Source organism: Pelodiscus sinensis, chromosome 3 (genome assembly GCF_052426305.1).
Source record: "Pelodiscus sinensis isolate ZL-2025 chromosome 3, ASM5242630v1, whole genome shotgun sequence".
Lineage (NCBI taxonomy): Eukaryota > Metazoa > Chordata > Testudines > Trionychidae > Pelodiscus > Pelodiscus sinensis.
Window position 1 is genome coordinate 179,207,310 of NC_143054.1, and position 5,399 is coordinate 179,212,708.

At 39.4% G+C, this 5,399-nt stretch overlaps 1 pseudogene; it reads left to right on the forward strand.

The window, feature by feature from the left end:
* The first annotated feature begins 1,607 nt into the window (after window positions 1-1,607).
* LOC112545635 (uncharacterized) lies at window positions 1,608-3,224 on the forward strand (annotated as a pseudogene).
* Window positions 3,225-5,399: the final 2,175 nt, after the last annotated feature.

Consider the following 5,399-nt stretch of genomic DNA (forward strand, 5'->3'; position numbering starts at 1 on the left):
TCTGGAGGTGTTTTTAATCTGTTGGCAGATTAAATAGTGTAGTAGTTTCACAATATCACTTCTGAAACATGCTTACAACAATTGTACTAAAATAATGGTAAGCATTTCTCTCCAGTTAAGAATGTCAAAGAAGGTAAATATACACCTTTTTGCTCACTGTGTTCTGTGCTCCACAGGTAAAATTCAGACCTCAGTGACTGGGCTTTGTAGGGGGAATTAAGTGAGCCTTGGAATTTGCTTGATTGCCCTCAGGAAAGCAGCCCTAATGCAGACTCTGCTGCAACCTGTGGGCTGTGATCATGTTTGTTGCACAGATATACAATAAATGGCAAGTGTTAGGTCACTGCTTGTCTCAGATCTACTTGCCTCTCCCTTGATCTGTCTGCAATACCATGCAACCTACTTAGAGCTAACACAGTACTTCACTCCCCTCCCACCTCAGCTTCCAGAAGTGTAAGAGTTACTTTTGCAGTACACAGGACCTAGAGCAAGCAAGCCCTCCTGGATATGTGCTGCACAGTGCATAGGAACAGCCTGGTGGTACACCTAGCTTTTGATTTCCATGGTTTTGGTGGTTTGAGTAAAAATCTTAGCAGAATGGTAGTATTCTTGTGAATATTCAATGTACGATACAGAGAGCATAGAAAAAAAAAGCAAAGTGGGTAGAGAGGTATCCCAGAAAAGCTCTGCTGCGTCTAAGGAACGCGTCCGCTTTTCTGAAAAAAAGTTGGAAAAGTAGACGTGTTTTGTCAGCCTCCCCATAAATCTCATTTCATGAGGAAGAAGAGGTGTTCCAAAAGAGGGCTTTTTTCCAACATTTGGCCCCGTGTAGCACTTTTTGCGGAAAAGCATCCGTGCCAATCTAGACGCGCTTTTCCGCAAAAAAGTTCTGATCGCCATTTTTGCGATCGGGGCTTTTTTGCGCAAAACAAATCTGAGCTGTCTACACTGGCCCTTTTGCACAAAAGCTTTGCGCAAAAGGACTTTTGCCAGAACGGGAGCAGCATAGTATTTCCACAAGAAGCACTGATTTCAGACAGTAGGAAGTCAGTTTTCTTGCGGAAATTCAAGTGGCCAGTGTAGACAGCTGGCAAGTTTTTCCGCAAAAGCACCTGATTTTGCGGAAATGCTTGCCAGTCTAGACACAGCCAATTTGTGTATCATTTTCTGACTTTTCTTTGTAGTATAGACATAACCAATGACTCTTGCAATGTGTTTGTAGTGTCTTATTGCTATGATATCAATACAAGAGTATTTCTATGAAAGAAAAATCCTTCCATTGACATTGTATCAGGTTTGTGACCACATACACCTAATCAGAGGTCTAGATGGAAACAGTTCTGTGTCTGTGAACATCATCTCAGACATTTTGCTGACAATATTAACTATCTCTGGTAATTCTGGACCATGGCAATTTCTATGGAATTCTTAAAATACACATCACTGCCTGAATGCTGATTATGTATGGGCATATCACTAGAAGATTGGCACCAAAGATGCATTATCTTTGGGCTGCTGATTGACTTAGACAATCATATGGGAAGCGATGGGAGTTATATGGATTTCTGTGTTTCAATCCGGCCTATTGCCTTTATGGATGTCCCATTGGAGGTAGCACAATGCTTCACTCCTCTGCCACTGTACCTTCCAGAAAGGTAAAGAGTTACTTTTGTTTTATTATCTCACATACATACTATCATACACATTAACACACTCTCTCTTTCCACAAAAAAAGATTAGCTGGAAATTTCATCCATTGAAGCTCTCCCTAGCTTGGAGTGACCTTATTTTGATTTTGGTAGTTTGGTTTATTGAAGGAAAATGAGCCCACACCGGGTGCTATTTACTGCTGAGAATTTTAATTTGTTGTATTTAATTGTGTCATAACAGTTGCCAGGATGCCCTCCAACCAAGATGCTGCCACGTACCTAAGTGGCTCCCTGAGGGTGAATTTGGCAGAGATGGGGGAGACTTTGCTTTACTCTGGACTGATGCCTACAATGCTGTGAGATGTCTGGAGAAATGAATAGGCTGCTGCTGGATGTGGTGTGAGGAATACCAGGAGCTGGGAGTCCTAGTGCCACAAGTGAAGAACAGAGTGCACCATCATCACTCCGACAATCAGAACCAAGCTGGAGAGGACCCTGAAGGATGCCATCCACTGCTACTATATCAAAAACCCAAAATGGAAGCTTAACCAGGGAGAGACCTTTGAGCTGATACAAGTAACCACTTCCTCCCCCAGGATAACGTCACCCAATTTGCAGCCTGGAGATTCATCCAATGGGCCTGACTCAACTGCAGTCCACTGAATGGAGCCATCTGCCACGAGAATTGGAATAAGTGACAAAGGAAGTGCCATTATGCCAATGAGCCATTACCCCCCATTTTATGTAACTGCAAGCTCCACTCCGGAGCCTGGTAGCTGAGACACCTTGCCATCCAGGACTGCCTGGTCAGAGCCATCCTACCACCCATGGGAAAGGTTGCCATGAACTTTTCCATCCCCAGAATGGCAGCCAACTGTGATCAAACATTGTCATCGCTAATGAGGACTGAAAGATCATCGTGGTGGATATCACAGTTCCTTTCAAGAACAGGACTTCCATGATGCCCAAGCCTGAAAGCTAAAGAAATATGATCTTCTGGCTGACATCTTGAAAGCTAAGGGCTACAAGATGCAAACTCACACACTGATTGATGGAGTCAGCCAATGCTGTTCTTGTCTGATCTGACAACTCATGGATCAGACTCACTGAATGCCATCAGGTGGCTGAGAGACATCTATCTGGAACACATCACCAGACATTGGCAATACCAGGAGGGATGATTTGGAGTGATGAAGAGAAGTGCAGTTTGGATAGTAACTCAAATATTTTCCGGATTGACTGTATTTTCTAACAGACAACCTAATCTAAATTCTGACTTACTGAAGGACAATCTCTACTTAACAATGTATTTGCTTCTCACAACCAACTCTCCATTAATCTTTCTGTGAGTGATATAGCCGAATATTTGATTCAAAGATCATATCTGTATTGTGATAATTACACATCTAAATTTGGGTTATTGCTGATTGTGTAATTATACATACCATATGACTTTTTAAGGAAAAAAAACTATTTGTAGATAATCCAAGCGTGACAACCTGATGTATAGAATCACCTTTTATTTAACCTGTGCACTATGTAAATTTTTAACATTAGCTTTAAATTTTTTTTTAACCAAACATAATTGTTTGGAGTCTTTATTTGAGATTATCAGGGTGACCAGGTAAATATTTACAGTGGTGACATTACAGTTGCTCTGATATAAGATGTGCGTAATATTTGATCAGAATATATTTTCTTGGTTGAAAACACAAACTAATATATTATGAGAAGTAGTTGCTAAGAGTCCCCAATTCATTCTGGGAACACAAGGTTTGATCTAGTCACATCCTTTTCAAACCACATCAGTGGGAGTTATTGGATGAGAAACGATAATCTGTGGCAATCTGTGTGAAACATCCTTTGAAACTTGCTGACATTTGGTGGCTCTTCAGAACTTTACTTAGTTTGAGGAATGAAGCTTTGAAGTGGAAAAAAATGTTTTACAAGAGGGCTAATTCATGTGTTTATGAAAAATACATTCAATATAGATATGTCCTATTTTTATGTGATGAAGAAAGTCTGAAGTTGATGAAAACTTGCAAAGGTGGGTAAAGTTATAGCATTTGCATGTAAATACTTCTGTTGTGCATACAAACCTTGTGTTTGTACCCACAAATTATGCAATTGCTTGTATAAATACCTATTTCCATGCACAAAAAAATGATACTATCAGCACAAGAGATCCCTTTTTTTCTTGTATATATGGGCCATATTCACAGCTCACTTGGAAAATATACAGTGTCTATAAGATTAACAGGAAGGTAGTAAAATATGATTAGCGAGCCTTTGAAAACATTACATCCAGAGTTTGTCTCAAGAATCAAGGGAAATGTAGGCATTCAAAGTTGCAAATGATGCCCAGGTTTTAAATATCCCGGGCTTTATTTGCATCTTCCCGTCCGGTCACGATTTTTAAATTCCACTAGTCCGAAGTAACTGCCTGCGGCTACACGTGGCAGTGAAACGGCAATTCAAACTAAGTCCTTAGTTCGAATTAACTGTTACACCTCATTCCATTGGATATACAAGAAAAAAAGGGATCTCCTGTGCTGATAGTATCATTTTTTTGTGCATGGAAATAGGTATTTATACAAACAATTAACAATTTGTGGGTACAAAGACAAGGTTTGTATGCACAAACCTTCCATTGGAGCTGTAACAGTTAATTTGAACTGAGGACTTAGTTCGAATTGCTGTTTCACTGCCGTGTGTAGCCGCGGGCAGTTACTTTGGACTAGTGAAATTTAAAAATGGCGACCGGATGGGAAGATGCAAATAAAGCATCTTAAATATCCGTGGGATATTTAAATCCCGGGCTTCATTTGCAACTTTAAATGCCTACATTAGCCTCCCTAATTCGAACTAGGGGGCTAGTGTAGACATATCCTATAAAACATTTTTGCAATTTCAAAACTTTTTACAAACTTTTTTAGTTGAAAAATGTGTCTAACTTGATCTATTCTGATAAAAGCTTCAGGTTTGATTAATCAGCATTTTCTGATGTGGGGAGGGACAATTAATTGAACAAATCCTAATCAGCTCTAACAAGAATCCAGGAGGATCCAGTGGTGTTTAGACACATCAGAATCTACTAATAAGGTATATCTATCCAAAAAGTGAATGTATCTATTCAGGCATCTAGAGTAAAGCCACAAATATGCAGTGATCACATTGACTGGATTGTACATCTAAAAGGACAGTTTTACTGTAAATATATATTAGTTGAGTTTTGATATCTGGTTTATGAAGTGCTATAACTTATTACATGTTTTAATAGTTCTGATTCCCAGAACTCCTTTACTTTCTCATCTATTCTATGTGGGTTTCTTGTTTTTCTGGACAGTGCCGGATTAAGGTATAAGATAACTAAGCTACAGCATAAGGCCTCACAATAGGGGAGCCTCTGATTAAAAAAAAACCTGACCCCATTTCAAATGTTATCAACATTAGTTTATAAATCAAGGGGATGTAGGTAAAAAGTAGATTTTTTCTAAATATAGACATTTTCATTTAAATATGATAAACATGTACACATCTGGCTACACAAATACCCTTACCCTATCCTTGCCCTTCACTAATTGTTCATTATTGACAGGCAGGAGGCCAGAGCTGAGAAAACACAGGATAATTACTCTTGTAAAATTGGTATTTCTATGAGTCACTCTGCTGTCAGTCTCCTAAGGCGGTGTTTAGTTGGCCAACTGCTACTGGTAAAATTCTGACTGTGCTTTCATAGCTAATTTAAAT